This window comes from Vicia villosa, linkage group LG3, assembly GCF_029867415.1.
Source record: "Vicia villosa cultivar HV-30 ecotype Madison, WI linkage group LG3, Vvil1.0, whole genome shotgun sequence".
Taxonomy (NCBI): domain Eukaryota; kingdom Viridiplantae; phylum Streptophyta; class Magnoliopsida; order Fabales; family Fabaceae; genus Vicia; species Vicia villosa.
In genome coordinates, this window is record NC_081182.1 from 130,012,474 (window position 1) to 130,028,737 (window position 16,264).

Here is a 16,264-nt window from a genome sequence, read left to right on the forward strand (position 1 = left end):
ATTTCTTTCCCACTCAACCCAGAGTTGACGGTCATCCTCTATTCAATCCAGAATTGATTATCCTTTTCCCACTCAACCCAGAGTTGACGGTTACCTTTTATTCAACCCAGAGTTGACGTTTGTCTTCTTTCTTTCTCACTCGACCCAGAGTTGATAGTTGTCCCTTGTTCAATCCAGAATTGATTTTTCCTTCCCACTCAACCCAGAGTTGACGGTTATTTCTAATTGTTCATCCTTCCCCTTTCAACCCAGAGTTGAATTACTTTCTCTCAACCCAGAGTTGATGTCTATCTCTTGTTTTCAACCCAGAGTTGATGTTCTTACCTTCTGTCTCAACCCAGAGTTGATGCCTATATCTTGTCCCATTAATACTGATTTCCCTTTCTATTCTCAACCCAGAGTTGATGTTTACATCTTGTCCAACCCAGAGTTGACTTCCCTTTATTCTTCGACCCGAAGTTGACCTACTTTTCTTTTTCAACCCAGAGTTGATGTGCATTTCATTTCTAACCCAGAGTTAATTTGTTCAATCCAGAGTTGACGCAATCTTCCTCATTGGAGTTGACACCATTTCTTCCCTAGTGGATCATATCTCATGAGGCAAATTTTCAGGTTCACTTGGTATTTAATCTTCTTCTACCTTGAATGTTCGAAAGGCTAGCGCCAATCTCACCTTCAGGTTTAAGACGATTAAATAGGGGCAGCTGTTGCACCCCAAAATTTGCCCATCTAATTTCATTTTTAAATTGGCTTATGTTGTCCCATTTCATCTACATTATCATCCCATCAGGTCATCAATAAAATCATGCATTTATCAATAACTGGGAAATGAGAGCAAGGATCATAGATGTAAGGATTCATTTGGGGCTCTTTGTAAATATTCACGTATTTATGGTCATCATTTGAACAAGATGTGTTGTGATATTCTCTGGCTATATTTTCCCTATTCTATCTTTCATCGATTCAAAGGGGTTCCTGAAGTTGATTGAGATACAGGAAATGACTCGTGGTTTGCGTAATAGGATGATGAGTTTATCTATCTTCTGATACATCAAGTTAAGGTCTTATGCATATTAAAGTCGCTTCAAGAACAAATTATTATGAATTTAAGATTCAATCAGGAGTGATCTAATTATTATGGAATTATGAAAAGTATACAATTGATTCAAAGGTCCTCATCAAGATTTGTGCGAACATCATTCGTATTTTCAAGAAAATTCTATCAATCGGCGGGATTCATTTATGATTAGCTCCTTGAAATTCAAGTCCACATTGCCAAGACATAATCAAAGTCATACAAAATGCATTCAAGGTGATATGCATAATCTCATTTTTTATTCAAAAAAAAGAAAAGAGGAAAAGATCCCTCTAAGAGTCAAAATTACATCAAGATTCAGAAGTCCCTCTCAAAATACAAAAAAACCAAAAGTTGACTAAGGTCAACAGTTGACTTTTAGTCAAACTGTTGACCATTGACCAGAATTTCACTTCCACCCTTCGGCTTATTCAGACTTCTATTTTCATTAATTATTCAAGCTTGCAAACTTTAAACCATCTTCCATCTTGTATCTTCAACTTCTGAACTTGCACACAAGCCCCATGCAAAAAAGGGTTGCACCAATAACCTGCACAACATAATTTAAGACTAGTTTGGTTCGTTCCCGACCCACAATGGAGCTATCCAAAATTGATGCACCAAAGCCCTTGACCTGAAACAGTAACCTGCAAAGGATCCACCCATATCAGCAAGATTAAAACAAAATGAAGTTATTTCCAATGAACCAAACTCCCATACCCCATTCAAGACATCAAATTCAGTATACCATACACAAAACTAACCAACTGTCAATAACAGAATGACTTTCTCTAACAAGCCTGATCCTACAAACCATAACAGAATCCAAAACCTAAGTAACTAACTTTTCTAACTTTATAACCAATTCCTAACCATGTGTAACTACCTAACTAACTTCTAACCACTTTGTAACTGAAACTAACAGGCTATAACAGAAAAGAGAAGAAACAGAGTGGGAACTTACCTTCAAGACCGATTGGCTGCAACTCTATATAAACAGAGCTCTTCACCTTTTCAACCTTCCCTTCAATTCTCTCCATCACTTTTCTCACTTCACCACCATTTTCAGTCTCCACCATCTTTCAGAACCACAATTCCCCACCATTCATCATCTCCATCTCTAACTCTTCACTTCATCACCATAACCATCATAACTTCATCATCTTCCATCCTCCAACCATAACCAAAACCAGAACCAATCTTCATCAATCACCATAAACGTTCCCTTCAACCTTCAAATCATCATAGCTTGCATCTTTCTGAATTCAAGAAAAAGTATGAGAAAACATACACAAAAAAAACTCTCGATATCTATTTCTCTGAATTCACAATTCTGCAAAAAATCATACAAGGGAACTCACCACAATCTGAACTTGAACTATCTCCTTGGCGCCTCACTCTTCAACTCTCAACTCGTCTTTCTTCATCATCGCATCAGCAACCTTCAATCATCAATCGCAACATCGCAACCCTCGTCATCAGTAATCTTTCGATCTGATTCAAGAAAGGAAGCGCAATAAAAAAGGAAAGAAGAGCTGAAGGAGTTTGATTCGGAGACTAGGAATCGAAGACTTAAAAGTGTGAGATCCCCTGGACTTCAGTTCATCTTCATCGCCACCTAAGCTTCTCCGGTCGAATCGAGCATGGAGAGTGTGATTTCGGATTAGAGAAGGAAGAGATCGGAGTGAGAACGCGAGTAAGATGGGAACGAAAACTGGCGTCGGTGTTCGCGGTGACGGTGGAGTGAAGAGAGTATCCGGCCGCCGTTTGGTCTTGCGAGGAAGGAGAACGTCGCTCTTCAATAATCCCAAAGGTCACAATGTACAAACCTAATTTCCATCTTTCGTTTACTTTTCTTTTTTCTAATTATTTGTTTTTCTTTTAATTTAATTATTCTGAATAACAATAACTGGATCAATACAAGGAGATATCTTGGGCCACTTTTACTCTTTACACCCCCAGGCCCATGTATCATTCTCACCCTGTTTTTGACATAAGAAAATCTGTAACAAAAATAGTTCCTTTGGGCCAGACCTGGGCCCTGCGCCCAGTTGCTCTTCACACCATACATTTCAGTTTACACCCCAGTTTCCATTAATATTTTTAGGTTCTATTAGTTTTTTTGCCATGTCTTTTTAGTGAATAAAAGCTAATTTTTTCCCATGAATTTTGAGACTTTAACACAATTTTTGACATAAAGAATAATCACAAAAATATTAGTTTAGGCTTTTATTTTAGGTCTTTGCTTAATTAGGATTCTTGTTTTTGTCATATAAAAATCATAAAAATAAATAGATCTTTTAATTCATTTTGTACCATATTTTGAATCATTTGTTTTCATGTTTGGGGCTATATTTTCAAGTCATGCTTTTGTACTAATTTTGTACCATTGTTTACTTGTAATTTTTACTTGTAATTGTGGTTTCACTTGTGTGTTCCTTTAGAATTTTAGGACCCATAATCCATAACTTTTAGGTTAGTCTTCCCTTTGAAATCCTATAATTTTAGGTAGATTTTAATTAGACAATTTAGGACTTAGAATCATCTTTTAGATTAAGTTCTTTTCCTTTTTCTTTTCAACTTTAAAACATTAATAAAGGACGACGCGAATCATGCTAATACCTTTTTTAGTGTGAAAGAAATGATTGGGGCGTAGGCCCCGATGTATGTTCTTTCCCACTTAGCGGAAGAGAAATGATTGAGGCGTAGGCCTCGGTGTATTTCTTAACCGTTATTTAGAGAAACGATTGTGGCGTAGGCCTCGATGTGCATTCTCTAAATATTCAAAAATTGTATTTCATTTAGAGAAACGATTGTGGCGTAGGCCTCGATGTGCATTCTCTAAATATTCAAAAAAAAAGACTCTTTTTAAGGCATGATTCAAGTCACAAATTAATTTCCCTTAAAAGACACCCAACCAAAAACACATAAAATATCTAATAAAGGCTCAGACCTAAACAAAGTAAGGAAGTGATGCGAAGCCTTGTAGTGGGTTTTCGTCCATCATGGAATTACACCTAAAGGACACAAACCAATTTTCTCTCTTCTCTCTCTTGCATCCGAGGCATTCTTTCTCTTGCCTTCAGGGCATTCTTCCTCCTAATCGGACACGTTATTTCCGCTCCATTCCCAGCTTAAGACTCCAGAGGTCGAGCAGCGGAGTGCGAATGTAACTGTTCAACTAAAAAACACAAAAACAAACAAAAAACTAAAGAGCCGAACTACGGCGCTCTGATTCCTGAAAAGGATACGTAGGCATTGGGTCGCGGGGCCTAAGCGAGCACAACTATTTAAAAACCTTATTTTCCCCGTGTTTCTTTTCTTTCATTTGCATGCATTCCCTTAGTAATTAAGCTTTAGATTTATACACCCTTAGAATAGAACAAACATAGGTGGATACCATCGAGTACGATGGGCGTGAGGGGTGCTAGCACCTTCCCCTTGCGTAACCGACTCCCGTACCTTATCTCTGGTCGCAAGACCTTCTCTTATCCTTATTCTAGGTTTTCTGATATTCCTTTCCCTTATGGGATAAATATATTGGTGGCGACTCTGTTCACATTTTCGCGAGCGTGCGACAGCTGGCGACTCTGCTGGGGACGTTAGACCTATTGCGGGTCCGTATTTAGCGAGTCGATCCTAGCCTTTGTTTGTTTGTCTGTTTTTTGGGTGTGCTTATATATTGCTTATACTTCGCTTCATTTATTTTATGCTTGCATATCATGACTATTTATTGCTCGCATATCATGTTTATTTTCTCGCATTTTGGACTATATTATGGGTCCCCGTGGGGGCCACATATTTTATCTGTTTGCAGGTTGGGTGGGTTGTTTCTATGAGGTAAAAGGCCCAATACCCAGGCCAGAGTTGACACATAGGATACCTAGGATAGAGTGGATAGTCATGACGCCGATGAGATGTCAGGTCTTGTCTAGTGCGATCATGAGACCCACGCCCAGTCGAGGTTCAAATGGGGTATCATCGTTGGCATGTAGATGCAACAATGGTGGTATCTCAGGAGAACTGATAACGCTGGTTGCCATATTGACCTACCCTGACCTAGACTACACCCGTGAGTGGGGAGGGAATCATATTCTTAACAGGTACAGGTACATGTTCCGCTGGTGACTATTGGTCCTCCTGGTACTCAAAAGAACGTCAAACCTTTGATCCTGGAACATTTGACTTATACAGAAGCTCTACATCAGTTATCTATCGTAATCAACGTCGAACCTCTGAATCTGGAGGTTTGACCTTATATGACTTATGCAAAAGCTATCTATCAGAATCAACGTCGAACCTCTGAATCTGGAGGGTTCGACCATCTTTGACTTATGCACAAGCTGTTTATCCAGAAAGCAACGTCGAACCTCTGAATCTGGAGGATTCGACCATATCTTATTGACCATGAGAAGTTGTTATCCAAGAGGCCTTGATCCTTGATCCTGATTTATGTTGCATTTGCATCATCATTAACATTTTGCATTCATGCATGTGCATCCATGGTTACCAAGACCCTTACCACTCTTCCTCTCCACAAGATCAGTCAAGACGATTCCTCCACACCGATATCTGACAAGAGCTCATAGACGAAGAATCATGGGGAATTACAAATAAGATCAAGCTACCATCAGAAAACTCCATGCCCCCTAAAGGGGGCACCTCCCACCAATGGAGCCTGAAGACTTTATGTTTGTCAGAGAACATTTCATTTGCATCCAAATAAGACCAAGCTTGTCATTGTATAGATTTCTCTTGTGCTTTCAATTGTATTACTTTTGTTGTTATCAAGTACTTCTCATTGTAAGAAACTCATTCTGTTTGAATAAATAAAAATAATGTAACATACATGTTTTTCTCAAATCATTTCATCTTTGTCATTATGTTCATTGATACTTCACTCATTTGTCTTAAGCAACTAAAAAAGGAGAATGATAAAAAATCAAAAACACATGAATCACTAATTGTATGCTTTTGGAACAAGATCCTGCTGAGGATGTACAGGCATTGTTTCAATTCCTAAACACCGGAGTTATAAGGGAGTGAAACCTTCGTAAACCCCTTTGAGCCTATGGAGTAGTAGTTTCTTTTCAAAAAATGCAAAACCCTCAATCTTTACCAGGGGCAGGGTAGTCTTCAGTTAGTGCGACCGAGCGTTCAAATTTCAGGTATTCCATCAGAGGATCAATCATATTCTATCTCTCACAACAAAGAAGAAGAGCACAATCCACAATGGATGTCTCTCATTCATTGAGAAAAAGGCAGTCACAACTTTTTCAACAAGTCAATCATCAAAGTCATACAACTTGTTCCCAAACGAGACAAAAAGAAAAAAAAGAAAGTTATGAATCATGATCAAAAGAAAAAAAGAAAGAAGCAATAGCCCGCTAAGTTAAAAAAAACAACAACAAAGCTTTGAAGCAAATGACTTAGGCAAAAATTAGGGCATATCCCGCTGGACAACGAACACCAATATCAAAAGAAACTTTCTGTCCAGGCAAAAGTTAGGGAAAGCAAAAGGCAAAGCACAAGAAAGAAATCCTCCAAGGGACAAGTTGTTGTGACCATCAACAAAAGCATCAAAGGGTGGCTGCCACCTCCATCAAAGCCATAAAGGATCCTCATTCATTACAACCCTTCCTGAAAGGTGAACACTCGTGTCAAGCTAACTGAACGTAGGACTGGAGAACATCACGAAGAGGGGTGGGTTAAGTAGAACTTGAGCCTTTATCCTTTGTTTCTCAAACCGTGAACCCGGCCACGTTACAACCCTAAAAAGTCCTAATTGAAGCAGGGTTCGTTCTGAAAGCATGCAAACTGTGAAATCATGTCAAACTGACTCCTAATGTTGCTGTGTCACTTGTGTTAGTATCAGTACAACCTTTTGACAAATAAAACTCTTCTTTGAGATTAACATGTGCATTGCATTTCTCATTATCCTTTTTCAAAACAGAATTGTCTCTAACTTGGAAGTAAGTACTTGATACCAAGGAAAGTTCAACATTGAAGTTCCATCGAGTAATCTTACAAGGGCAAAGTTTGGTTATCCGCAAAGCAAATATCTGAAGAATCCATTTGGTGGAACAATTCCCTTCAATCTGAGGCAATCATTCCATGATCAACACTGGGGCAGACCATTACAAATCTCCATGATTCAAGCACATCAAAATTCCATCTCAAAAGATCATACAAGCTGGGGCAAGATAGAAACAAATCATTTCTTTATCTTCAATCAAATGTCAGATATCGAGACAAGTGTCGAGGAGTCAAGCCAAACACCTCGCCTCCACAAGTTCTATCCTTCAAGCTATGATCCTTTCCGCAAGGGCATCCTCCATCCACTTATATCTTGGAAACAATCATTTCATTCATACATTCATCATACATGTCATTGCATCCTCATTGGCATTTATCCCTTAATAATCCAATCATCAATAAAGCAGGGGCATCCACCCTATCTTGAATCAAGCAGAGTTCAGAACTCCACCTAATCTATACCATACAAAGCAGAAACCCCAATCAATCAATACACTGCATATAGAATCCATAGCATTGCATCTCCAAAAGTGCATCAAATAAATCAAACATTTGCATATGAAGCATATGCCAAGTTACTCGTCAGATGAGGTCCCTACAAGCAATCAATTGATATTCCACTGGATCACTCAAAGTTACCATTGTGGTGTCATCTTCCAAAGTCAATCATGTTCATCTTCCTTCAACCCAGAGTTGATGATTTTTGTGTTCAACCCAGAGTTGATTTTCCCTTCATCTTTTAACTCCGAGTTAATTATCTTTTCCCTCTCACCCAGAGTTGACGGATATTGCATAATGTCTCCTGTTCCCACTCAACCCAGAGTTGACGGTTATCCTTTATCCTTCTCCCCACTCAACCCAGAGTTGACGGTTATCTTTTATTCTTCCTTCCCACTCAACCCAGAGTTGACGGTTATCTTTTATCCTTTTTCCCACTCAACCCAGAGTTGACGGTTATCTTTTGTCTTTTCCCACTCAACCCAGAGTTGACGGTTATCTTATTTCTTTCCCACTCAACCCAGAGTTGACGGTTATCCTTTATCCTTCTCCCCACTCAACCCAGAGTTGACGGTTATCTTTTATTCTTCCTTCCCACTCAACCCAGAGTTGACGGTTATCCTTTATCCTTTTTCCCACTCAACCCAGAGTTGACGGTTATCTTTTGTCTTTTCCCACTCAACCCAGAGTTGACGGTTATCTTATTTCTTTCCCACTCAACCCAGAGTTGACGGTCATCCTCTATTCAATCCAGAATTGATTATCCTTTTCCCACTCAACCCAGAGTTGACGGTTACCTTTTATTCAACCCAGAGTTGACGTTTGTCTTCTTTCTTTCTCACTCGACCCAGAGTTGACAGTTGTCCCTTGTTCAATCCAGAATTGATTTTTCCTTCCCACTCAACCCAGAGTTGACGGTTATTTCTAATTGTTCATCCTTCCCCTTTCAACCCAGAGTTGAATTACTTTCTCTCAACCCAGAGTTGATGTCTATCTCTTGTTTTCAACCCAGAGTTGATGTTCTTACCTTCTGTCTCAACCCAGAGTTGATGCCTATATCTTGTCCCATTAATACTGATTTCCCTTTCTATTCTCAACCCAGAGTTGATGTTTACATCTTGTCCAACCCAGAGTTGACTTCCCTTTATTCTTCGACCCGAAGTTGACCTACTTTTCTTTTTCAACCCAGAGTTGATGTGCATTTCATTTCTAACCCAGAGTTAATTTGTTCAATCCAGAGTTGACGCAATCTTCCTCATTGGAGTTGACACCATTTCTTCCCTAGTGGATCATATCTCATGAGGCAAATTTTCAGGTTCACTTGGTATTTAATCTTCTTCTACCTTGAATGTTCGAAAGGCTAGCGCCAATCTCACCTTCAGGTTTAAGACGATTAAATAGGGGCAGCTGTTGCACCCCAAAATTTGCCCATCTAATTTCATTTTTAAATTGGCTTATGTTGTCCCATTTCATCTACATTATCATCCCATCAGGTCATCAATAAAATCATGCATTTATCAATAACTGGGAAATGAGAGCAAGGATCATAGATGTAAGGATTCATTTGGGGCTCTTTGTAAATATTCACGTATTTATGGTCATCATTTGAACAAGATGTGTTGTGATATTCTCTGGCTATATTTTCCCTATTCTATCTTTCATCGATTCAAAGGGGTTCCTGAAGTTGATTGAGATACAGGAAATGACTCGTGGTTTGCGTAATAGGATGATGAGTTTATCTATCTTCTGATACATCAAGTTAAGGTCTTATGCATATTAAAGTCGCTTCAAGAACAAATTATTATGAATTTAAGATTCAATCAGGAGTGATCTAATTATTATGGAATTATGAAAAGTATACAATTGATTCAAAGGTCCTCATCAAGATTTGTGCGAACATCATTCGTATTTTCAAGAAAATTCTATCAATCGGCGGGATTCATTTATGATTAGCTCCTTGAAATTCAAGTCCACATTGCCAAGACATAATCAAAGTCATACAAAATGCATTCAAGGTGATATGCATAATCTCATTTTTTATTCAAAAAAAAGAAAAGAGGAAAAGATCCCTCTAAGAGTCAAAATTACATCAAGATTCAGAAGTCCCTCTCAAAATACAAAAAAACCAAAAGTTGACTAAGGTCAACAGTTGACTTTTAGTCAAACTGTTGACCATTGACCAGAATTTCACTTCCACCCTTCGGCTTATTCAGACTTCTATTTTCATTAATTATTCAAGCTTGCAAACTTTAAACCATCTTCCATCTTGTATCTTCAACTTCTGAACTTGCACACAAGCCCCATGCAAAAAAGGGTTGCACCAATAACCTGCACAACATAATTTAAGACTAGTTTGGTTCGTTCCCGACCCACAATGGAGCTATCCAAAATTGATGCACCAAAGCCCTTGACCTGAAACAGTAACCTGCAAAGGATCCACCCATATCAGCAAGATTAAAACAAAATGAAGTTATTTCCAATGAACCAAACTCCCATACCCCATTCAAGACATCAAATTCAGTATACCATACACAAAACTAACCAACTGTCAATAACAGAATGACTTTCTCTAACAAGCCTGATCCTACAAACCATAACAGAATCCAAAACCTAAGTAACTAACTTTTCTAACTTTATAACCAATTCCTAACCATGTGTAACTACCTAACTAACTTCTAACCACTTTGTAACTGAAACTAACAGGCTATAACAGAAAAGAGAAGAAACAGAGTGGGAACTTACCTTCAAGACCGATTGGCTGCAACTCTATATAAACAGAGCTCTTCACCTTTTCAACCTTCCCTTCAATTCTCTCCATCACTTTTCTCACTTCACCACCATTTTCAGTCTCCACCATCTTTCAGAACCACAATTCCCCACCATTCATCATCTCCATCTCTAACTCTTCACTTCATCACCATAACCATCATAACTTCATCATCTTCCATCCTCCAACCATAACCAAAACCAGAACCAATCTTCATCAATCACGATAAACGTTCCCTTCAACCTTCAAATCATCATAGCTTGCATCTTTCTGAATTCAAGAAAAAGTATGAGAAAACATACACAAAAAAAACTCTCGATATCTATTTCTCTGAATTCACAATTCTGCAAAAAATCATACAAGGGAACTCACCACAATCTGAACTTGAACTATCTCCTTGGCGCCTCACTCTTCAACTCTCAACTCGTCTTTCTTCATCATCGCATCAGCAACCTTCAATCATCAATCGCAACATCGCAACCCTCGTCATCAGTAATCTTTCGATCTGATTCAAGAAAGGAAGCGCAATAAAAAAGGAAAGAAGAGCTGAAGGAGTTTGATTCGGAGACTAGGAATCGAAGACTTAAAAGTGTGAGATCCCCTGGACTTCAGTTCATCTTCATCTCCACCTAAGCTTCTCCGGTCGAATCGAGCATGGAGAGTGTGATTTCGGATTAGAGAAGGAAGAGATCGGAGTGAGAACGCGAGTAAGATGGGAACGAAAACTGGCGTCGGTGTTCGCGGTGACGGTGGAGTGAAGAGAGTATCCGGCCGCCGTTTGGTCTTGCGAGGAAGGAGAACGTCGCTCTTCAATAATCCCAAAGGTCACAATGTACAAACCTAATTTCCATCTTTCGTTTACTTTTCTTTTTTCTAATTATTTGTTTTTCTTTTAATTTAATTATTCTGAATAACAATAACTGGATCAATACAAGGAGATATCTTGGGCCACTTTTACTCTTTACACCCCCAGGCCCATGTATCATTCTCACCCTGTTTTTGACATAAGAAAATCTGTAACAAAAATAGTTCCTTTGGGCCAGACCTGGGCCCTGCGCCCAGTTGCTCTTCACACCATACATTTCAGTTTACACCCCAGTTTCCATTAATATTTTTAGGTTCTATTAGTTTTTTTGCCATGTCTTTTTAGTGAATAAAAGCTAATTTTTTCCCATGAATTTTGAGACTTTAACACAATTTTTGACATAAAGAATAATCACAAAAATATTAGTTTAGGCTTTTATTTTAGGTCTTTGCTTAATTAGGATTCTTGTTTTTGTCATATAAAAATCATAAAAATAAATAGATCTTTTAATTCATTTTGTACCATATTTTGAATCATTTGTTTTCATGTTTGGGGCTATATTTTCAAGTCATGCTTTTGTACTAATTTTGTACCATTGTTTACTTGTAATTTTTACTTGTAATTGTGGTTTCACTTGTGTGTTCCTTTAGAATTTTAGGACCCATAATCCATAACTTTTAGGTTAGTCTTCCCTTTGAAATCCTATAATTTTAGGTAGATTTTAATTAGACAATTTAGGACTTAGAATCATCTTTTAGATTAAGTTCTTTTCCTTTTTCTTTTCAACTTTAAAACATTAATAAAGGACGACGCGAATCATGCTAATACCTTTTTTAGTGTGAAAGAAATGATTGGGGCGTAGGCCCCGATGTATGTTCTTTCCCACTTAGCGGAAGAGAAATGATTGAGGCGTAGGCCTCGGTGTATTTCTTAACCGTTATTTAGAGAAACGATTGTGGCGTAGGCCTCGATGTGCATTCTCTAAATATTCAAAAATTGTATTTCATTTAGAGAAACGATTGTGGCGTAGGCCTCGATGTGCATTCTCTAAATATTCAAAAAAAAAGACTCTTTTTAAGGCATGATTCAAGTCACAAATTAATTTCCCTTAAAAGACACCCAACCAAAAACACATAAAATATCTAATAAAGGCTCAGACCTAAACAAAGTAAGGAAGTGATGCGAAGCCTTGTAGTGGGTTTTCGTCCATCATGGAATTACACCTAAAGGACACAAACCAATTTTCTCTCTTCTCTCTCTTGCATCCGAGGCATTCTTTCTCTTGCCTTCAGGGCATTCTTCCTCCTAATCGGACACGTTATTTCCGCTCCATTCCCAGCTTAAGACTCCAGAGGTCGAGCAGCGGAGTGCGAATGTAACTGTTCAACTAAAAAACACAAAAACAAACAAAAAACTAAAGAGCCGAACTACGGCGCTCTGATTCCTGAAAAGGATACGTAGGCATTGGGTCGCGGGGCCTAAGCGAGCACAACTATTTAAAAACCTTATTTTCCCCGTGTTTCTTTTCTTTCATTTGCATGCATTCCCTTAGTAATTAAGCTTTAGATTTATACACCCTTAGAATAGAACAAACATAGGTGGATACCATCGAGTACGATGGGCGTGAGGGGTGCTAGCACCTTCCCCTTGCGTAACCGACTCCCGTACCTTATCTCTGGTCGCAAGACCTTCTCTTATCCTTATTCTAGGTTTTCTGATATTCCTTTCCCTTATGGGATAAATATATTGGTGGCGACTCTGTTCACATTTTCGCGAGCGTGCGACAAAAGTCAGTTCACCGTATTACAGAACTGGCGACTCTGCTGGGGATTTTTCGAATAAAAGATGGGTTACCTTAAAAGTTTAGGAACACTTAAATGTTTTCTATTGTTTGCTTTGCTTGTTTTATTTTTCAGGGCTGTTTTGGGAATTAAATGAAGGACGAATCCTACACCCGGATTCAAGTACATCTAAGACATGAAGTGGCATAGTCATGGCGACCTCCTTCATGCATGTGGAGGATTGGTCAATATGAGAGTTCACGCTTAAGTTAGGCCTCTATGGGTGTTTACATGCTTCTCTTGTATGAGGGAGGTTCGTGTGGATATTTGTGGGTGAGTCGGAGCTTAAGGACCTTTAGTTACCTTTAACCCATCTTGACTTCTATGAACGTAGTGGGGGACTACTCTTGATGTATGTTGAGAGCATAGTCGCTACCCGATACTACAGCTCAGATAGGTCCTTTCTCAAAGTATCATTGCATGGTATGTATGTATCATGTTCGAGGGTGCTTTAGGAGGGCTGACAATTCTGGGTAACTCGGTAGAACCCGTTGCTGATATCATCCTTATCCTTAGAAATACCTTTGGGGAAGGGTATCTCGCCTGGTCTAAACTCCACGCAAGCCAAGCCTAAGGAAATTGTGTGATTTGTGTGAACTTATTTGTGTTTGTGCATCATGCATACATGCATCATTCATACATGGCATGGCTAACCTATTTCAAGGAATTGGGGGATTTTTAACCGTATGTTGTTTTGTAGGTTATTTGAATATGGAAACCAAAGGCCATAAACCGTTCTTCCTCGGTTTCAAGAAAGTACCTACACCATTAAAGGTTTTCTGCGACAACATTTCTGGTTCTTTCAGGTTCAGTGAGTCTCTCAACACACTTGTAAGCTTGGTACGAAATAAGGTGGATGAAACTCTTCTCAATACTATGGTTCAATTCTATGATCCGTTACTACATTGCTTCACTTATAGAGATTTTCAGTTGGTACCATCCTTGGAAGAATTCTCACACTTGCTGGGGCTTCCTGTACTCAATCAAATCCCTTATACTGGTAAAGAAGAAGATCCTAAGTGGGAAGACATCGCTGCTGCCCTACACTTACCAAGAACTGAGATTGAGAAGGTTTGGATTAGTAAGAAAGAGTATTCTGGATTACCCCTTGATTTCCTTTACGAAAAGGCGGAGATTTTTGCTAAGGCTTCAAGTATGGATGCTTTGGAGGCTGTTTTATCTCTTTTAATTTATGGACAAGTCCTATTTTCCCATTATGAAAAAATTGTTGATGTAGCTTCTATTAAGATCTTCCTCAGTAAGAATCCCGTTCCCACCTTACTTGGTGATCTATTACACTCCATCCATTTTGTAATACGGTGGGAGAACTGACTTTTAAATGTTGCGGATAGCAAGAGTCGCCACCGAATTTTATTTTATCCAGTTTAATATAAAGGCTAAAAGAACAGGAAAAGACCTTTTAAAAAGATTTTGAGTTCGGGGGGTAACTTATACAAAGGGAAGGTGTAAGCACCCTTTTCATCCGTAGTTGTCTACGGACTCTTAATTGCTTAGCTCATGTTTGTTTGTTGGTTTTGAAAAGAAGTTTAAGGACTTTACCTTAAAAGCGTAGCCTTAGTCTTTGAAAAGAGATATGTGAAGAGCTTTTTTAATTGAGCTAAGCATATTAAGAACACTACCCTAAGTTAGTCTTTTTCTATGCTTTTTACTCTTCTAAGAGAGATAGGACTATCCTTACCATTTGGGGTAGGTAGTCCAATTGATTGGATATGCGGGACAATCGAAGGGTCATCGGAGGTCATTGAAGGCAACAAATAGAGATACCTTTAGCAAATTCAAAGGGATAATCATCGTTTCATAGGCAACCATTCGAGGGACTAGATCATATATTCGTAGGCAACATCGAAGGTCATTGAGGGACTTATGATCTTTGCGATGATTTTTAGTCGTCGGGACTTTTGCTAATGGGTACCTCTATATTCGAGGGACACGACCTTATATTCGAAGGCAACCAAGAGGGAGTACCCTAGAGGTGAGTGAGTGCAAGTGTGTTGTATTCGGTTATTTAATCTTGAAGTTGTTAGCTATGTTCAGTTTTATTTTGTCATACAATCCTAAGCATACATCTAAGCAGTTATAAGGTGCAGAAAGTAAAAGCAGAAAAGTAAAAGAGTCCTAAGTTATTACATGGCTTTGGGACAGTTACATGATTAGAGATGCGGGAAAGTAAAAGTCCTAGTTAAAACTATTACAACCCTTAGCAGTTACATGATAAAAAATATACGGGAACTAAAAGGATTAATATATATACGAAATAAGATAGAATTTGCGAGCGTCCAACAAAATAATCGGATTGCCCAAGATAGTACCTCGCAAAAACAAGAAAATGTTAGCAAAATAGCAATGCATAAAAATGATATATAAACAATAAAAATATGAACAAATATATCAAGGAGAAATTTAACAATTAAATTCTAAGTGAAATTAGATATTTTTTTGTATTTTTATATTTTTATTATTTTTTGTATTTTTAGATTTAATATTAGACTAAAACTTAACATCTAACACATGTTAGTGATACTAGATAATAATAAATAAAATAAAAAAAGAATGAGCTCAAACCCAAAAGTAAGAATAAAGCTTACAAAACTCTTCACTTAATGAATAAATAAAGTAAAAAAAATTAAAATATATACATGTATGAGTCAAACATGGAGGCAAATCCTCCTTTCACGTGAATGCCAAAAAAAAATAATCTTGAAACAAATTATAACTTGACACGTGGCAATTGGTAATAGGCTAAAAAAAATAATGTAATTAGTGGCATAACAAATGAAATAAGGAAAATTCTTAGGTGGACACATACCTAAGAAATTGTTTTACACATAACCAATCACAGAATTTTAATTAATTAAAAAAATAAATACTGATTTTTCTCTCTCCTTCATAATCTCAACCATCCCATGAATCCAATTAAAACCAAAATTAAAATTAAAACAAATTTAAAAAAGACTCTTTCTTATTGGTTGTGCCTAAGAATGTGAATTTAGGGTGTGTCCATGCAAGAATTGCTCATAAAAAACGTAAAAAGCTTCTTTCTCATCATCTCACAGTACTTGCTTCCTCTCTGCTCATTCACCCATTTTAATCTCAAGTCCCACCTTACCTTCTCTTTTTTTAAAAAAAGAAAACACAAATTGAAACCATCCTATAACAATTTAATCAACAACAAATACAAAACTTCTTCTCAAATTAATTCATAACATGAACCTCATAGCCGT